This window comes from Sorex araneus, chromosome X (assembly GCF_027595985.1).
Source record: "Sorex araneus isolate mSorAra2 chromosome X, mSorAra2.pri, whole genome shotgun sequence".
Taxonomy (NCBI): Eukaryota; Metazoa; Chordata; class Mammalia; order Eulipotyphla; family Soricidae; genus Sorex; species Sorex araneus.
In genome coordinates this window covers 201,860,794-201,881,709 of record NC_073313.1, presented here as the reverse complement: position 1 = coordinate 201,881,709, position 20,916 = coordinate 201,860,794, and the positions used below count along the sequence as shown (strand labels likewise).

General features: G+C 38.0%; 1 protein-coding gene across 3 annotated transcripts in view; it reads right to left on the bottom strand.

The window, feature by feature from the left end:
- Positions 1–20,916, bottom strand: part of B3GALT1 (beta-1,3-galactosyltransferase 1) — a 656,758-nt gene that overhangs the window by 170,280 nt on the left and 465,562 nt on the right. The window contains exon 1 of one of the 3 annotated variants that reach the window (XM_055119808.1): positions 12,502–12,520. The exons of the other annotated variants lie outside the window; for them this stretch is intronic. The gene's annotated coding sequence lies outside the window, so the exon portion shown is untranslated. Of the gene's footprint in view, positions 1–12,501; positions 12,521–20,916 lie in introns of those variants that run through there. 3 annotated transcript variants of the gene reach the window in all.

Below are 20,916 nucleotides of genomic sequence, written 5' to 3'. Positions count from 1 at the left end.
AGTATTCAGATAAAAGAATATTTAATTTCCTCCAAAATATTTTAGTTGGTATCCCCATAACACATCCTCTATTAGTAATGACCGAGAAGTGAGGAAATTCATAGCCAATATAAAACCACAAAAATAAATAATTCAACAAATCAACAACCTATTAAATCAATTCTTGTATGAGGGGCCTCTCAAGTGGTGTTCAGTGGGCCGCAGATTCAGCACAGGGGTGCAGGACACAATGCTGCTCGGGCTCTGCCGTGCTGGGGACACCTGGCCCTCTAGCACTGCTCTGGGCCTTCAGGGCCACATTTAGTGGTGCTTGGGGCCCTTCAGCTTTGTACCTGGGAGACAATGTGGTGTGGAGAATTGAACCCTGGTTGGGTGTGTAGCAGGCATGTACTCTAACTGCTGCACTATCTCCTGACCCCAGCAAGCCAAGTCCTAGGTAGAAAATGTTCAATTGCAACAAACTATTTAGGTTATCCTAACTCGTTTCCAGAATTGCGTTACCAAGAAACATTTAAAAACAGTCACCTTGAACTCGAATAGGAGAGTTAAAGGGGGAAGGGAGGAAGGGTGCAAGGATTTTATTAGTATTTTTGTTTTGTTTTGGGGCTACACCGAGCAGTCTTCAGAGTTTCCTCCTGGCTCTGTGCTCAGGGATCACTCCTAGCAGTGGTGGTGGAACCATATGGTATACTAAGATCAAACGCAGGCCACAAGTTTGAAAGGCAACTGCTTTACTCATGTACTTCTTCTCAGTTCTCAAGGGTTCTTGGATTTTAGACTTGGTATAGAATTGTCGTATTTTGTTTGTGTGTATGTCTTTTGAGTCACACCCAAAGATGTTTAGTGACTGCTTTTTGTTCTGTGCTCAGGAGCCACTCTTGGCAGTGCCTGGGGAACCATATGAGGTGTCGAGGATCAACATGCAATCACCTAACCCACTTTCCTATTTCACCTGCCCCTAATACTGTAGTTTTGTTTGTTGCTTTGGATTTTGGGCCTGATTAATGATGCTCAGGGGCTACTCCTGGCTCTGCAGTCAACTGACAGAGCTTGGGGGACCTTATACAATGCCGAGGATTGAATGCAGGTAAGCAAAGTGCAAAGCAAATGCCCTACCACTTTACAATAGCTCCGGATCCCTAATACTATAGGTTTTAATGCATAAGTTTCTATATTGCAGTTTTTTTTTTCTTTTTGGGTCACACCTGGCAATGCACAGGGGTTACTCCTGGCTCTGCACTCAGAAATTACTCCTAGCGGTGCTCAGGGACCATATGGGATTCTGGGAATCGAACCCATGTCGGCCACGTGCAAATGTCCAACTAGCTGTGCTATTGCTTCAGCCCCTATATTGCAGTTGCTTAAACAACTACATCATTGGACAAATCAGATGCAGAATTTCATAGAATGCACTTTACTCAAGAGTAATGGTGGCTCCTTCCCATTCAAAATATCCTTTGCCAGGGATTTTGGCAAAAAAACAAAAAGGAATTTTGCCATCAAGCCAGACTTGTTATACTTTCTTTACACCTTTATCACCACTTTTCTGATGAATAAAAAGGCCTCTCAAACAAAGCAGCTGTATTTACTGATCTACATTTTTTAACTCTGAAACACCTTTTACAGTGTTGTAACAAATGGCAATCACAAGAATGAATCTTGTTTTCTATAGATTTCAGAAGCTTATGTTATATTATGCAAACATGTATTAAAAAGTACTGGCAATCATTTAGCATTTATAATTAACATTGGAATATACCAAACACAAAATCAATGGATCTCCCTTACATAAAACTTTAATATTTGAATAAATAATACCAAAACCATTTACATGTTATGTAAATAATACAAAATCCCATTTCAAAACTGAAACAAGCTCATATACTTGGTGAACAATAGAAAAAAAGAAAATGAATAAAATCAAGTAAAATCAGAGTCTTAAAAGCTGGGATAATTTCAAACTTAGTAGGGGAGCTTTGGTAGTCATATTGAAATGTCATTATTGCACTATTTTACTCATCCATGATTCTTATAACTGATACTGTAAAGGGTATTTTTTGTATATTGATAATTTACTACAGGAATGATACTTTATAAATTAATTGTGTTCTATGATTTAGTTTATATTGCTCAATGGAAGGTAAAAAGCTTGTCTTGTTATGCCATATTTAAATTTTAGTGACTGTAAAAGCTAACATTGACATTCTAAAAGAATATTTATCAAGAACAGTTTCCATATGCAAGATGAAATGAACATATTTTTATAGCACCTTTGTCCTGAAGTACAAAGAATATATTTAATTGTTTAATGAGTCATGAGACAGAGGAAATGGGATTTATTACCCTTTTTCCTTGCTTATTTATAAGCCAACCTGGTTAGAGTCTATTTAAGTATGGTTAGTTCACATCTGACACAACTCTTTCAAAGAGAGCTTAAAGTTTTGCTGAGGAAATTGTTTTCCCTCCTCTGACCTTCTGTGATGTGGTCACAGCTTGATGCATATCTTTGTTTTCTGTCCTCTCTGCTTGTGCAGTCTATAATCCAATCAATAAATGCACTCTGCATTTATGCACCTGTGCCTGTACCGGCCTGGGTTTCTACTAAAAAGACCTTCTTCCAATTGAAGAAAGATTTTTAAATTATCATAGATCATAAAAGAAGAGGGCATAAGATTACTGAGCATGTTAAAATGATCTGACAAGTTAAAACAATCTGGAAGTAATAGAAAGGATGGGATGAACCAATCCACTCCCTGCTCTTTTTTCAAGTATTAAGTTTCAGAAGACAAAAGAATAGATATCCCTTTGTGATGAAGATGAAGTGACTCTGTAACTCTCTTTTTTGGATGGAGAAAGAGCTATTTTGCATTTGCAAAATAACTTGGCATAATACCTTAAGATTTCTAAAATTGTTAAAAATTTAAAATCTGATCATGTCACTTTTGTAAATTTATACTAAAGAAAGAAAATAATATAAGCGGATGAAAATAATTGGCAAGCAAAAATGTTCATTAACCATGTTTTTTGTTGAAAGATACTTAGATGCCAAATGAATAGTGAAAATGGTAATTAAAAAATGGTAGAGCTACAAGGTAGAATATTATGTTGCAGCAAAAATAATCTATAAGGAAAGTGTGAAAACAAGGGAAATAGCTGTTATAAGTTCAAAAAGTATATATATGATTTTTATAATATATATACTATATAAAATATGTATAATTGCAAAATGCTTAAAAAATATAAAACACACATAACAATTATGGCATGTTTAAAAAATATAAAACACATAACAGGTTTCTTAAGGAGATGAAATTATGCTTCCAGTATATTTTACAAACACTATAAATGTTTTATTTTAATATTACCTATGATAGCAAAAGGAAATTTACTATCCTAATAAAGAGAACTAATTTTTTTTTTTCTTTTCGGGTCACATATAGCTACACACAGGGGAAACTCCTGGCTCTGCACTCAGGAATTACTCCTGGAGGTGCTTGGGTGACCATATGGGATACTGGGAATCGAACCTGGGTTGGCCACGTGTAAGACAAATGCCCTACCCACTGTGCTATCGCTCCATTCCCCAGAACTAATATTTAACTCCCAGTTTAAATACTCTCACTTCCAAAAATTTTTTATGTTTGTTATTACTCTTTGGTTCATACCTGGTGGTGTTTGTGGGACCAAGAAGTACTAGGGTTGAGCCTGGGAGCAAAGCATGCACTCAAGTTATTTGAGCCATTACTTTGGCCCTTAATAACACTTCAATTTTTGAAATTTTAAATATTTCTTGCATTTATGTTGTGTGTTCATTTATCCTAAGTCAATAATTTCTGTATTAAGAAGGTCCTAGATTTTAGCAATGATCATACAATTTTGTGAACAGATTGTGGGTTTCATGAATGGTAAACACTGTGGTTAAAATTTGGATTCATATATGTTTTATGTTCTACTTAGAAGGGATAACAGTTGACATGTATACACCTGAAAACTACATGGGGTTCCTTTGCCAATTTTCATTATCTATTGTTTTCATACATACTTTCTGTAAGGTTTTCTCAGGACCAAATGGCAGTGGGCAGATGAAATAGTGACATTCCCAGAATCAAGAATCATCCTACTCCCAGTACAGAAGACAGAACTTATGGTTCATTTGGCAACAGGAAGTCACCAGGCTGCATTCCATGCTTCCTCACATTGATCCCTTGACAGAAAACAAGGCCAGATCAAGTGCATGGGTCCCACCAGTCTTTCTTCTCGTTTCCAACCCAAGACAATTTAAAAATCCCACTTATTCTCTCCCAGAACATTGCTCATCCCAGCCTCATCAGAGGCTTGTAGTGTTCTGTCTGGGAGTGCACCACAATAAACTTCTCCTATTTCCTTCACTTTTATGCATCTCTGCCTCTTTGTTTGTGCCAGTAAGGGTCCTCAAATCTATCACCTTCTGATTCAAAACATTCATTAATCTCACTTCTTTTTTCCCCTGTTGATAGATGAATTGTTAAGTACAGTTGTTTAAACAAATTTAACTTCAAACATAGTATTTTCCTAAATCTCTACTATTAGAGACCATGTCATACCCAACAAGAAGTATCCCTTTTTCTTAGAATTTGATAAACTCCCAACTCATACAAGGTTCATGATCTAAAACAGGTATGTATTAGCATATACAATAGAATCCAGGGGGAAAAACAAAGGGAAATGACCTTATTTCAAACCCATATTCTCCCAAGTGAAGAATCTAATTCAATTTAGTGAAATTTGACTAGTGAAGAAAGGTACTCTTAGGTTGAAAAGAATTATTTGATATAATCAAATGAGAATTACCCAGAATTTCCAAGAATAATTCAGTATTTGAAAATCACTAATGTAATACATGCCAATAATACATAAAAAGAAAAATAATATATATAAAATTAGTAGACATAAAAAAGCATTTAATAAAATTCAATAATCATTCATGACAAGAATGTCCAGGAATCCAGACGACATCTTCAATTTGATAAAAAAAAAAAATCAACAAAAACAACAACAACAAAATGGTGAGAAACCTAGAAGTTTCCTGACTAGGACATTATACTAAAAAAGTTTTCTTACTATGGGATGATTGATCCTTTTCATCATTCCTTTTCAACACTGTACTGGAGGTTCTAGATAATGCAATAAGATAAGAAATGGGGATGAAAGATTTATCTATTTGAAAGGATGAAATAAAACTTTAGCTGCTATGATCATTTTTATATAGTATCCAAAAGAACCGCAAAAACCTCCTAGAATCAATAATTATTGCAAGGCTGCAATGCATGAGGTTAGCATAGACAAGTCAATTCCTTTCCTACATACCAAAATGAACATGATTTGACATGAAAATAGGTAATATTTATGTTAGTATCAAAAAATTTAAATCCTTAAGTATACATTTAATATTGTGTGTTCAAGATCTATGAGGAAACCACAAAACTCTGATGAACAAATCCATGAACTAAAGAGATATAATCTATATTCACACACAGAAAGACATAATACTATCACTACATCTGCACTTGCAAATTTGAAATATAGATTCAATGGATCCCAATAAAAATGCCATTAAATTATTTTGTAAGTATCAACACACTGATTCTAAAGTTTAAATCTGATTCAAAACCACAATAGCCAACACAACACTGAAAGGAAAGGAAAATGTTGTAGGAGCTGACACTGATTTCAAGACTTACTTTAATGCTGCAAAATCAAACAATGTGGTGCTAATAAAAAAAATACACAACAAGACACAAAGATCAATGGAACTGAATAGTAAGTCCAGAAATAGACCTACATAAATATAATCAACTGATCTTTGAAAAAAGGACAAAAAGCACTACAATAGAGCAAACAGTTTTTCAACAGATGGTGTGTGAATAACTGGATATACAACACAAAATAAAAAGAAAGAAAGAAACTATACACTGACCTATCACCTCTCACAAAAATTAGCTCACAGACTTAAATGAACAGCTCTTTTATTGTTTGGATTATAGAGTGCCTGGGCAGGATGATAAAAAACACAGATATGTATCAAGCTGTGACCAAATCACATAAGAAAGGGAGCCATAAGAAAGGCTGAGTCTTAAACGAAACAAGAAATAAATATCAAAAACATAAAAATAAACTAAGCCACTGGGGAAAAGTCCTAGGTAGAAGAGTTATTAATTTTTAGATTATATTTCTAAGAAAACAGAAAGTTTTTTTTTTTAGCCCCACCGCTCTCTTCCCTTTATGTTACTGTAGTTTTGATGACCAGATTTCATATTCCTGGCTGTCATTCTCATGCACTGACTGTGGTGCCAGGGATCACATACCAGGTTGTGTGTGCAGGCAGAGTGGCTGTGCATTGAAGATCACACACTCTGTTACAGCACCACTGGGTGAGACAACACTCAGTGTATGTGAACTACACTGGGGGATCAAATTCACTGCTTGAAATGCAGGTACTATTCAACACTCCCCAAATTTTTATAATTATTATTAATAAGATTTATATTAGGGAAACATAATGAGTGATTTGCTTTTGACCTTAAATCAAAATGCTATCTTGTGCCACAAATATCTTCATTATATTTTTCCTCCTGTCCATGTATGGGTGTTCAATTTCTTTTAATTCTTTTTTTTTTTAATTTTGTGATGCACCAAACATGCTTGGGAGTGATAATTGAGGAGGCATGTGATTAGAGAAACTGAGCCTGGGACTCCAGCAAACAAGACCTGTGTGCTCAGCCCTTTGAGATACTTTTCTGGCCTATATATTTCGGAATCCCTTAAGTAACCAAGAGCATTGTCATGTGATACCTCTCTCAGGTACAATCTCTCTCTCTCTCTCTCTCTCTCTCTCTCTCTCTCTCTCTCTCTCTTTCTCACTCTCTCTCTGTCTCTGTCTCTGTCTGTCTCTTTGGTAGTGCTCAGGGCTTCCTCCTACCTTTGAAATCAATTCAGGGATCACACCTGGCAGGGCTTGAGGGGGTCATATGAAGTACCAAGGATCAAACCTGGGTCAGCTATATGCAAGGCTAGTGCTCTATCCCTGTACTACCACTCTGACCCCTTCATGCACCACTTATTTATTTTAACCATGCTGTCATTCTCTCATTTATGCATTACTCATTCTACAAACGCTGAGTATTTTCTATTGTCATACATTGAAGTAGGTGCTAGGATTACAATGATAAGCCGAACAGATAAATAAAACATGGCATGAAATGCTATAATGTAAATAAAACAATGATGTCATAAAATATGACTAGGATCTTGTTTAGACTGGAGAGCTGGGGGGAACCAGTTTTGAGTAGCTGACATTTAAGTAGTTATCGAGAAAAAGTAATTAGATATGGAAGTCTGGTGAAACAGCATGCTAAATGGATGCAACCCAGCACTAGAGCTGTATGGTGGGAACTAACAGCAGTTGCTCAAGCAAGGGAATCAAGCCAAGAATGGCTGGAGTTTAAGACTAAGTTGCAGATGAGTAGGCGATGTATTTAATGAGCTCATGTGGGTTCTTACAGGCACTCGTATATTCCTCTACAGGCAGTGGGCTCAATAGAGGATTTTACAGGGCCACGTACTCTGATCTACGGAGACTGTTGCCATTTCAAATGAAAGCAGCTGAGGCTAACCCAGGCCAGTCAACATGAAGACTCTAAATTTCTGATTTAGGTGGCTAATCCACAGAAGGCTTAAAAAAAAAAAAGAGTGAATGGATTGGTAGTTTTTTTTTTCTTTTTGTTTTGTTTCTGGTGGGGATAGAGGGGAGAGGTTAGGCCACATTTCTGCAGTTTGTTTTTAAACAGACCCATTGTGGTTTGTTGGTTGATTCTGTTAGGAAGGAAACGTGGAGGGAGGGATGACATAAAGAGAAAATGAGGAGGGAAGGGCTGGATAAACAAAACCTCTGTCTAGTTGCTCATATGCTATCCAATTGGCACCATAGAGAAGGTATGATGGTTATGGTAGTCGGGGTTACTGGTGAGTCCACCAAATCCATACATGATCCAAGGGGTCATACGGCATATGCAACTTGACTGGTATATAACTAGTAGCAGAAACAGCTTAAAGGGCTGGAATATGAACCCTATACAAAGCCAGGTCACTGCATAGAGAGCGGAGATGGGAGGAAGAGTAGAAGTGAGAGAAAGTCAAGACGGAGGCATGGCAGTTGGGATGCCACCCTAGGCCGGCTACAGACACTGATGCTGCTGAGTGAGCCAGCACAGATGAACCTACATGAGATATAAAACTAAGAGCCAGAGACACCAAAGACACTTGATAGTCAGTATGTGAACCTTATTGGCTGTTACATGCTATTCACAGATCCACAAATTAGATCTGCTGTAAACAATTTGATGATGTGAGGAGTAAAAGTAACACGGGGATCAGGGATGATCATGTGAAATCGCCTTTAAAAATCAGCAAGAAAAATTCCAAATTATTAATGGGAAATAGGAAGTTGCACTCGAAATTCCAATGAAGTGATACTCTGGGTTGCACTGGGCATATGATTTTATTTGAGCTATTAATGTCCCAAGAGGGACAACACTGTGACTGGCATAGACAATTCTGCAAGGCAGCAAGGGTAATACGCCCCATGGGTAGCTGTGAAGCACAGCAAGGTACTTCACTGTAGAAGAAATAGTTTCTGTGTAAAGTAAGAAGTTTCAAATTAGATGTTCTCTTTTGTTGCTTCCAATTTTAAAATTCTGTGGTTTGAAACTCCACTGGGTCTATTCTAGGGATTGTGAGTATATAAACACATGCAATAAGTAAGTTACAACTGTAAAGATACTTCAGGGTTTTTTGTTTGTTTCAGTCCTATCCCCAATTTTGGATTTAAAAATGTGTTTGCCTTAGCTTAATATATATATGTATATATATAGTGTAGAAACAGACATACACTTTGAAGTGATAGTAAGCAAACTTGTTTAATTTCTACTTTAAGTCTATTCTTTGCATCTAGAATAAAACCATTTTCTTTAGCAGTATAAGAACCCCCAAAGCAATTCTCCTTTTTATTCTAATAGGCCCTTATAAGATGGTTCTCTGATTGAAAAATACATATTCTCTCTAGTAATACACACATGTACTATATATTTGGACTGGAGTGATAGCACACCGGGTAGGGCATTTGCCTTGCATGCAGTCGATCCATGCAATTCCTCCACCCCTCTTGGAGAGCCCGGCAAGCTACCAAGAGTATCTCGCCCACACGGCAGAGCCTGGCAAGCTACCCGTGGCATATTCAATAATGCCCAAAACAGTAACACCAAGTCTCACATGGATACGTTACTGGTGCCCGCTTGAGCAAATTGATGAGCAATGGGGTGACAGTGATGACTATATATTTGCTATTACTGGGAAAGTGCTGTGGATCACATATTGACTTATGATATATGATAGAACTTATTTGTTTTTTCTATATTTGGCCTCCTGACTGTGCTCCGGGGGCAGGAGTCACTCCCAGCTACAGCAGTCTGATTGTGGAGATCCAATAGTTTAATGCTAATGCTCAGAGATGTGCTACGGCACATCCAACAGTGCTGAGGACCACCAGGATTACTCCAACAGTATTTGGAGGCATGCAATTCTGGGGACTAAACGTGGGGCATTGTGCATGTAAAGAATATGCTTCAGTCCTTTGAGCAACCTGCTTGGGCCCCAAAGAGGTACTTATTTAATCCTTACTATGAGAAGATGATTTTGCTAATCCCATTTTATGAACGAGCTAAATGATCCTCAGCATGTGTTGCGGCTCCGAATTCTGGCCAATTCTGTGGCCTATTTGGAACCCAGGCATGTCCTCTCACAAGGCAGATTCCCAGTCATTCCCCACAGCATCTCAACCTATAAGCTGCCACTATGCCTTTTAAGCTACTGGAGGTCGTAGATGTTTTAGATGTTCTCAATTTAATCCTGAACTCGTCCCCCTACAAATTTCTACCAAATCTGAGCACACCTCCCCCTCCCAAAATATTCACCCAGCTTTGGCATATTCAAAATTCCATTGACTTTTTGAGTCCTTGGGGGGGGGGCTCATTGGGATAGGGTTCATGTACACCCTGTCTTTGTTTCTGTATCTAGTTTTTCTTTCTGCACGGTCTTTCTCACCTTATCCAAAATTCAACAGAAGTCCACAGGGCAGAGAGCTCAGAATGTATTATCTGGTTATTAGTTTTTAATTTTCCTTGGAAAGTCTGAAGGGCTCCCGCAGACTCTGGGTTATATCTGGGCCTATTACCATCCCCGCCTTTGGCTCCAGACTGCCCTGGGCGAAGGCCAGCTCCTGGCACAGCGTCTCCTTTCGTTTCTCGAGCATCGATGACAGGTACTTTGCTCAGCTGATGAGCAGCCTCCCCTCCTGGTCTGATATCTGTGCTTTGTCTATTTTTATTTTGCTCTCTTGGTCACAGCAGACCAGGAGGCACTCGGAAGTAACAAAATCAGAGAAGCACCCTGAGCTTCCCAAGATCCCTGAATTCACAGGACTTGCCGAGTACCAGTATTGCATAACTATTTTCTTTGCGCTCCTATCATGGAATGGAAGGGAAAAACGTATTTCAAAGCTGTTGACAGGAAACATTGTTACCTTTTAAAGGTGAAAGCAGAGGGAAGTAGGGGTACTGTTTATATTATATGGAAAATATATCTTTTCTAGACACTATGAAGTGGAGAAAAGATGAGAAATGGGGCATTTTAATGATTTTTGTGCATATAAGGAGAAGCCTGAAGCCAAGCCTGAGAAAGAAACTTGCCTCGTGCTATATAAAAAAGAAACAGTATGTTTACATTTCCTTCAGTTTGGCACCAGGAGAGGCTATGCCATGTGTTGAGGCTGACTTGAGATGGTAGAATAGGCTTCAAAGAATTTCTAAAATGTCACTTTAAATTTCTCTTGTGATATTCATTTTCTCGCACTTCTAGGAAAACCCTATGCCTATGCCTTATTAAAAAATTATATTTGGCTTTATTTGACTTGATATTTTGTGAAAAAGAAAGGAGGGAGTTTATGTCTAAGTGACATATAATAGAGAGCAGGGCCACTATATGTGGGATGGTGAGAAAATTCATAAACTTACACATTTAGAAGATGTGGTAGTAGGACAAAAATAGTGACTATGAACAATGTAGCTGATTCTCTCTAGCAAAGTTCTTGGCTTGGTTGGACAGAATGTAAAGCCCACACTATACATGACATTTGAATCAATTTCATTTATATTCCCACAGATATGGTGTCCCTACTGGTGTCTAGAGCCATTACCCAATGCAATTGCTACTTTAAATGCAGGGACCAGGGAAAGAGCTTAAAGGGGTGCAAGCATGAACTAAGTCCTGAGTTTGAAAGCTGGCACCCCATGGTCCCCTGAGGACTGCTGCTTGTGACCCAGCATCACTGGTTTGACTGGCACTGAAGAGTTCATAGTCTCTTACTTACTTATTGTTATAGCTGAGTAACAACTCCTCAGAGAGCCTTTAGTTGGCTCCAGAGGTCTCAGTCCCTGAAACCTTTAGATATACTATACTGGGTTATACAGCAAAAAATTATGGTTGCAGGGCTAAAGCAGGAAGGGTATCTGCCTTGCATGTGGATGATCCAGGTTCAATCCCTGGCATCCCCTATGTTACCCTGTACACTGCCAGGAGTAATTCTTGAGTGTAGATCCAGAAGTAAGCCCTGAACATTGCTGTATATGCCCCCACACCAAAAAAAGTATGGTTGCAATGAAAACTAAGATTGCTAATCAGCTGGTTTTAAAATAAGATTAATCTAGATTATCTAGGTGGCTGAGTGTCATCGTAAAGGTCTTACAAGGAAGATGAGGTAGAGCCAAAAGTTAAAGGTGAGGCTCTGAGAGCACTCCACAGAACTTCAGATTAAAGTAAAGAAACAAGGAATGAGTCTCTATAGGCTAGAAAAGTAAAGGAAATAGAATCCCACCTTTGGCTGCAGAAAAACTCAGCCCTATACCTTGATTTAAGCCCGGTGAAAACCACGTTATACTGCTAATTTACAGAAAAGTAGGATAAGTAATTTGTGCTGTTTTAAGTCACTAAGTTTGTCACAGTGATAAAATGTAACTATCGGTTATCTATTGCCATGTAATAAAACACTTGAAAATCCAGCCATTTCAACAAGAATAACGTTGTTTCACTTGTGCACCCACAATTTAACCAAAGTTCAAATGGGCAGTTTGTCCCATTGTCACACACCATTGTATTAATGCTTCTTTTTAGGCGGTGTCAAGTCTATTTTCAAGATGGCCCACTTATGTGGCTGAATCAGCTAATGGTAATTCAGCTGAGAGCTTTGCTGGAGCTCCACTGGGGGCTGTGAGATTGGGAATTCATCCCACATATGTCTCTTCACAGACTATTTGAACTCCCTCACAGCATGATGCAAGATGATTGCAAGATCAAGCATCCCTGGAGTTCGGGGAGCTGAATAAGGAAGAAATGCCATTTTTTATGACTTACTTTTGAAAGTAATATAATTTCACTTTGCCATACTCTACTGGCCAGCTCAGGCTCTAGAAGAGGACAAAGCTTCTCCTCTCTATCTGGAACAGCAAGTTTCTAGAAGAGCGTGAAAACACAAGAGATATTAGAAGGAAACATCTTTATAATATACAATCTGCAATACTCACTTATGCTCAGTCTCACCATTCGTGTACTATCTCTGCAAAGTATTTCTAAAAGATCTCAGCATATTTCCTACATATATTTGAAAATAAGCTTTATATCTAATACCTGGTATATATGGTCCCATCCCTTTTATTTTGCTTCTAAGCCTTGTTGTTTCTGACTACACCTATATCTTCTAGATAATGGAAGGGTCTTTGTAAAAAACTAAAGCTCACCGAAGAGCGCATGCACTCGCAGGCTCTCCGGGCGGCTCTGTCTCACCGCCCGTGCTAGGTGCTCTGGAACCGCTGTGTGTGGACTGGATCGGGACGGCCGTTGGCCAAGGACAGGCGAAGGAAGAACGAGGACCAAGCTGGTTGCTGATTAGTTACCGTTTATTCAATCTTCCATCTTTCTCATCTCCCGCACTCCTAGCTCCATCCTCTCTCTGGATCAACTGCCGCCTCTCTCTCTGGCTTCTCTCATCTCTCCTCCTACTTGTCTCTCCCACCTTGCCCTCTAGATTACACCCAGCCAGGTAGCAAAATCAACATAAGAAAGCCCTTCCTGACTCTTAAGGTTTTTTTCTTTTCCTTAGTCCAAACACTTATTAACATCTTAATACTAGTTATTTTTGTATGGACATAGCAAGAGATACATAGAGGCTTGTAAGGCAGCTCTCCTGGCAACATCTTGCCACAGACTCAGACCACAGAACTCAGGCCAGATTAATCATTCCTCACCCTAGCAGGGTCCAAATCTAGTTACCACTGTTTGGATCATGACAGCATTTGCCCAGGATCAAGTTCTTAACTTAAGTTAAGTATTAGGCACTTTGGCCAGGCCCATCTCGATGCCAGGGTAAGCACACAACTCACCGCTTGCCTTGGGTCCATCTCGTCCCTCGTCGGGACCCTGCTTTTGGGGGTGCTAGGAAGTAAGGGCAGCTGAGGCTTAGGTCGAGAGAACAGATGCCCAGGAGGAAAATATCACGTAGAGTCAAATGACTCCCAGGTTACAAAAGCATAACATTTGATAAGTCTTCCTGTGTCCATACAAAAAGGACATTGCTCTGAATAAACTATGCAAAGGACTCAAGAATAAGAGAAAAACAATATGTGCAAGTCAACAGAACACTAAGAAAGAAGATACAAATAAACAAAGAGGAATAGGAGCACTGTAACAGGAGTAACCCAATAAACCTAAACTACCTGAGGCTATGTTATCCTACAGGTCTTGTTATTACCATTGTCCTAATGGCTCTTGAGTACTTAAATGGATTCACTGGGCTGTAACAAAAGCCATGCAACTTCTGGTCTCTCTGCTTTTGCTGTACTACAGTTAAAAGAAGATCCCAATATGGAACTTTTTTTAAGGAGTGATCATGTCCCTGTTGTATATAAAGACTAACAAGTCAAGACCTACTGAATTCAGTCTACTGTTTAGCTGACCCTTGAATAATGCACAATATTGGGGCACTTGCTCACCACCTTTCACCCTCCCCTGTCAAAAAATCTAATTTTTGATTAGCTCCAAATTAATGATAGTTGTCTTGTAATATCCACAAGGAACTGATTTTAGTTTCCTAGGTGGAAACCAAACAACTAACATGTAAATTCTTAAAAATCTTCCCTTCCCTAACGCATGAGTTTCACATCTGTGGATTTAACCAACTCTCACACCAAGTTGGTTGATTGCATCAAAAGAGAAATTTTGGATATGCAGTAACTGTATTTTTTGGGGAAAAATATGTGGATTTTTATAACTATACCTGTATAGTTCAAATTAATTTTATCCTGTGGTCACTTATATTCAGTTCCAAATCTTTTTTTTTTTTTTTTTTTTTGCTTTTTGGGTCACACCTAACGATGCACAGGGGTTACTCCTGGCTCTGCACTCAGGAATTACCTCTGGTGGTGTTCAGGTGACCATATAGGATGCTGGGAATCGAACCCGGGTCGGCCGAGTGCAAGGCAAATTCCCTACCCGCTGTGCTATTGCTCCAGCCCCTCAGTTCCAAATCTTAATAACACAATTAAAATTTAGGTGCTCTTTGGAAATTTTAGTCTAAAAACAGTCTTCCAAATGGCTTTACAATGATTTGCTTTCTTTGCCACAATTATTTTTCCTATTTTGGGGGTCGGATGAGCCTCATGAATGAAGGTACCAGAAGAGGAACCCAGGTGTGTGGGACCCGGGGCTGAAACCTCCAAGCCTTCTCAGATTGGGACTAGGCTTCTTCTACCCAAATTTCCCATTTTCCAGTAGCTAGGTGGTCACACCCAGGGACTACCCCGGGTGCTGTGTAATCCCACCAACAGCCAACATCCAGAGACTTAAAACCAAGCTCCCAGACATCTGATAGCCTACTTTTCCCTTTGTGAGGACCTGGCAAGCTACCAAGAGTTTCCTGCCCACATGGGAAAGGCTTGCACACTTCCCATGGTGTATTCATATGCCAGAATAAGTAAAAATGTTGGGTCTCATCTGCTGACCCTGAAAGAGCATCCAATGTGGTGTCTTTGGGAGGACGAGTAAAGAGAGGCTTCTAAAATCTCAGGTCTAGGATGAACGGAGATGTTACTGAGACCGCTTGAAAAATTCGACAATCAACAGAATGCTGCTGCTGATGATGATTTTGGGGGTCATACCAGCAATACTCAGGGATGGGAGGTAATTTCTTGCAGTGTTTGGAGGAGTTTGCAGTACCACTGATCAAACTGGGGTCTCTTGCATGCAAAACATTTTTGTTCCAATTCTTTGGGCTATCTTCCTTGCCCCCAAAAAACCTTTTAAATAATCAATTAATTTTTGGTATCATGAGGAATGAGCCCAGGATTTCATACATGAAAAAAAAATGTGTTATTGCTGATATACATCCCTGGTCTAGTCACAGTGTCTATTTTATTTCCTATGAGGACAAATATACATGGTTGAATGATTGCTAAGATAAAGTAAAACAACAGGCATTAAGTTTTCTATACCCTTGCTTTATTGTTGTTGTTGTTGTTCAGTAAATTAGCTTCCATATGGAGATATGCCAGTTTAATCTTGCTAAACCTTTTGGACTTTAAACTTTTCAAACAGAGCTATACATTTTGGTCCCTAGACAAACAGTTTCATGACCATAGGGGAAGATGACTAATGAGTAGGACCTCTAGCCTAGAGTCAATGTTATCAAGTAGAAATTTTGCTATAATAGAAATGCTCTCTAAAAGAACAATCTAGTATGGTTGTGGCTAAGCCATATATAATTATTAGATATTTGAATTATAAGTACTGTGAATGAAAAACTGAACTTTAAAATATTTAATTTTGTTTGGGTTTCGGTACTACACCTAGCTGTGCTCAGGGCTTACTCTTGGCTGTATCAGGTACTACTCCTGGTAGTGCTCAGGGAACCGTATGTGGTGCCAGGCATAGAACCAGACTTACATGTGACTTAACCTCCACATTATCTCTCCAGCCCTACTGAATTTTTAATTTAATGTAAATGGCCAAATGCATTTAGTAACTACCACATGCATAGTGTCACTAGAGTATAAAATTCTAGTGTGACTTCCATGTACTATATTCTGAAATTTCCCTCATAGCCAAGGAAGGAGGTTTCAAATAATTAGAGCCTTAATAATATTTGAAAGCATATGAAAATCTCATATCCATCATAATTGTGATTATGCCCCTTTCAAAGAATGGGAATTTAAAGTGGACCCTAGCCTTTCTCCTGAATAGTTTTATTTTACAGGGTTAGTTTCTTTTACCAACTATGAGGGTATAACATAGTTGGTAAAACTATGTTATTCTATGTTCATGGAGATCACCGGTACTTTTACTAGAAGGAACATTTGTATGCTTCTCAGAAGTCCTTCCCATCTTGCCCTGATACTGGCAAAGTCTATCTTAGCTTTGATCTCTTCTTACAAATTTTTCTATATAAATAGCTCAGTGGAATCCACAATTAGTGTTTTGGACTTAGCTTAACACAGAGCTTAATACAGAGACAGGATCTTAATTTGGGACTGATTATAACTACTAACAAGTTAGCATTTGCAATAAACATGCTGCGTAACAAAATGTCCTCCAGAGTCACTGGTTTACAACGCAAATGAGTAAAGACTGTTAGGTTTCAACTGATGTAAACTGAGCTGCTGAGAGTGTCTACAAAGTATAGGTTAGGTCCATATATGCTTATTTATTTCATATTCTCACAGAGCTGTGGAAGTTCAAGAGAGACTGTTTGATCTGATAAGAAAATTTCAAGCATTTTCTCAAAGTTCATTAGGCTTGGCCTAGATTAAACATTGGAGAGACACACTATGACATATGAAAAAAGGTATAGATACAGGAGAGTGAATTAAGACCAGTAATTACATCTACATTAGACACAATCCTCTTCCTCTCTGTGTCTGTCTGCCTGTCTCAACTCATGCACACACTCATTCAGGTGCCCTTTAACACCTTTCTGGTACTGATGAAATTATAAACTGTTTTCAATAAACTTTTTCATTTTGGGGACACTTTTAAAACAACATTTTCAATATAAAACTGCATTATTAAATTTAGCAACCTGGAAGCTGATCTTTAATAACTAATTTGATAATTAAAATAGACTGATGTGATGGAAGAATTAGTCTTGCTGTATCAGTGTTGGTATCTTTTTTTTTTTCTTATTTCAAAAGGCCTTTGCAGTTCATTTACTTAGAAACAAACCAACAAATGAGCACCCAATCTCTTCTGAAGTCATTCCACTTGGAGAACAATAGCATATGCCTAAAATAAGTCAGCTTAGTGAGAACCTTTCAAAAATTTAGAAGCTAATTTTTTCCCCAAGATTTGTTTTATTGAATCACTGCGAGACAGACCCTTACAAAGCTGTTTATGATTAGGTTTCAGTCATGCAGTGTTCCAACAGCCATCCCTCCACCAGTGTACATTTCCCAGCACCAGTGTCCCCATCATCCCTCCCATCATTCCCCATCCCACCCCCAGCCTGTCAGTATGGCAGGTGCTCTCTCTCTCTCTCCTCTGTCTCTCTCTCCTCTCTCTCTCTCTCTCTCCTCTGTCTCTCTCTTTCTGTGTCTGTCTCTGTCTCTACATCTCTCCTTTTGAGCATTGTGGTTTGCAATACATATAATAAAAGATTGTAATGCATTTCCTTTAATTACTTTTAATACCCAGTTCTTGTATAGAGTGATTATTTTCAACTATTATTGTCATGCTGGTCCCTTCTCTATCTTACCTACCCTCTGTCCCACACTCACTTGTGGTAGATTCCAACCATTGACCAGTCAGTCCTCCTAGCCCTTGTTTTCCTTGGCCTTGGATATTAGTCTTCTACTATATGTATTTTTTATATTCCACAGATGAATGCAGTCATTCTGTATCTGTCCCTCTCCTGACTCATTTCATTCAGCATGATACTTTCCATGTTTCTCCACTTATAAGCAAATTTCATGATTTCATTTTTCCTAACAGTTGTGTAGTATTCCATTGTGTATATGTACCATATATTCCTTATCAATTTATCTGTTCTCGGGGACTCAGGTTTTTCCAGGATCTGGTTATTGTGAATAGCACTGCAATGAACATAGGAGTTAGAAGCCACATCTTTAATATTGATGCTGACATTAATTTTTAAAGTACTTTAAAGAAAAATGCAGTTGGATGATACTATTTAAATTAATAAATATTTGTATGTATGTGTTCTTAGAAGAGATAAGAAGGTTAGGTTGACTCAGAGGAGTACTGATTAATTCTCATTTTCACTTTGTCATTCATAAACTATCATATTGTCTGGCTACTATGCTTTAAATAAGGATAGTTTTATGACAAAAAGTTGTTAAAAAAACAAATCATTATACTGCAAATATTTTGACAGTCTGTCATAGTTAACAGAATACAAAGAAACATTTAACATTTATGTTTCTAATTTTGAGTTTCATTTTCAGAGGCAGAAAAAGGAGTAATTGCTTTTGAGGAGTCAGTTAGAGACTTTTAGGGTTCAGTGAAAGATTTTATTTTGAGTTGTTCCAGTTCCAACTTCTAGTTCTCTGTTACTGAGTATCTTTTTACTCTAAAATGATCTGCCTTGCAATTTTTCTAAGCATTCCAGATCTAACTGATCTTCACCCCAAAAGGAAGTGTTCACTAGAGGAAAAGTAGGTTGTTTTATTAGGAAGATGACACAGTGTCCGCAGCATCTTATCATAGAAGTCAAACATCTTACTTGAGTACTTTTTGGGTGAAGGTTTAACCATGAGGAGAGTGGTTATGGAGGTCAAAGTGGGCCCTTTGTCTCCTGTGTTTGAAATCTCTTTTTTTTGTTTCATTGTATAACTTCTGATAAATTACTAAAATTATACCGGACCCCTTAAATTTTTTTTTTACCTCTTACGCACACTGGTACTAGAAATTTCACCTGACTGGTACCTGCTGAGGTAAACTATGAGGCATGAGAAAGCATGTAGTGCAGTGTCTGGCTGGTAACAGCACCTATAGACCCTCATACTTCTAATACTTATCCAGGACCCAATTGTTTCCCAAATGCCCTGAAAGGATTAGTACAAATCCATCACATGAAACTTTACTCTCTAAATATGAGTGGGACCAAGTCTTTTGCTTTGTAAGAAACCCCATGAGAAACTGGGAACTAAACTTGATCCAGTTACATAATTTATATGAATATTTCACACGAATAGGTTACTAAAGGCAAATGAACTGGAGCAAACTTGAGAGGCACATCTGCTTTATCATGCTTATTTTGTAGTTTTTCTTATGTTATTATGTAATATCTATGATTTGGGTAAAAATGGGCCAAAAATTCTTATTTTTGGCTTTGAAACTATGCCTAAAACCAGAATTAGAAGACTATAAATCATGTAGCATTGGTTTAATATTATTAAAATATACTTCAGGGAAGGAACTTGATTTTCTGAAATTTTCAGCAGAAATGGCTTCATTTTTCTCTTTCGAGAGTTCTGGCTATATTGAATTACACATCATCACATAATGTTACTAAATTTTATTTTATATTACATATTATCCTTCTAAAATCAATATCTGGTACATTTAATTTCTCTAAATGGGAATCAGCTTATTAAAATGCATAGAATATAAAAAACAATGACAATTTCATCTATATTGTATAATAACACCCTCTGCCCTTCAACATCTATGCATATTATTTTAATCATATTCTTCCAGAAATTAGAAATGGAAGAATACAGCTTCATTGAGTGGAACATTTTTCAGAAAAGTTAACACAATACATAGAGAATATATATGTGGGAAACACAGGAATATATATGATTTAAGTTATTTATTTTTGGGTGTCACATCTAGCTGTACTCAGTGATTACTCCTGGCTCAGTGCTCAGGGATCACTCACGGTGGGCCTCGGAGACCATATGGGGTGCCAGGGATTAAACATGAGTTTGCTGCTCACCTTCCTCTCTAATATTATCTCTCCCGCCCTGGATCTGACTAAGTCTTAACAAATGTAAATCTTTCTCTTCTGCCTAGACACTTTTTTCACTGACTTGCTGATAAATTGTTTGGGTTATTCAGAAAGCCACTAAGCAAGTACTTCCTGTAAACTGAGAACAACATCAGAATTTTTTATAAAATTTTATGAGTTTAGTTCAAAGAATTGCAGGTAGTAAGGATATGAAATGTAAAATATTTGTTCTGTAAAGTCTTCCAAAAAGCCTAAGTTATCTTAGAATCAACCATAAGTCAGTCTTGTAGCTGACATGCCAGATTTTTGTGGGTATAATTTAAAATGGATGAGAAATTATCACAGGTGTTAACAGGTCCAAATGTGATGCAGTAGTCAAGCACCAAAGCTCTCACAAAGGACTTGAGAAAGGCTTGATGTAGTGTGCGGCTGCCTGCCAAATAGCAGCTGTCCTCAAAATGCCTGGCTGGAAAACTTTATGCCATATTAAAAACTTGCCTGAATTTTAGTCAAAGATAAAGATAGGGAGGATGATGACTCCCATCGTCTTTTCCAAAGAATTGCTTTAGCTACTCGTGGGCGTTTGTTGTTCCATACGAATTTCAGGAGTGCTTGATCAATTTTTTTGAAAAATTTCATGGGTATCCTTATAGGGATCACATTGAATCTGTATAGTGCTTTGGGGAATATTGCCACTTTGACAATGTTAATTCACTTTCCTCTGTCTCATTATTTGCATATAAGAAGGTCATGGATTTTGGGGTATTGATTTTATAGCCTGCAACTTTACTGTACAAGTCTATTGTTTCTAG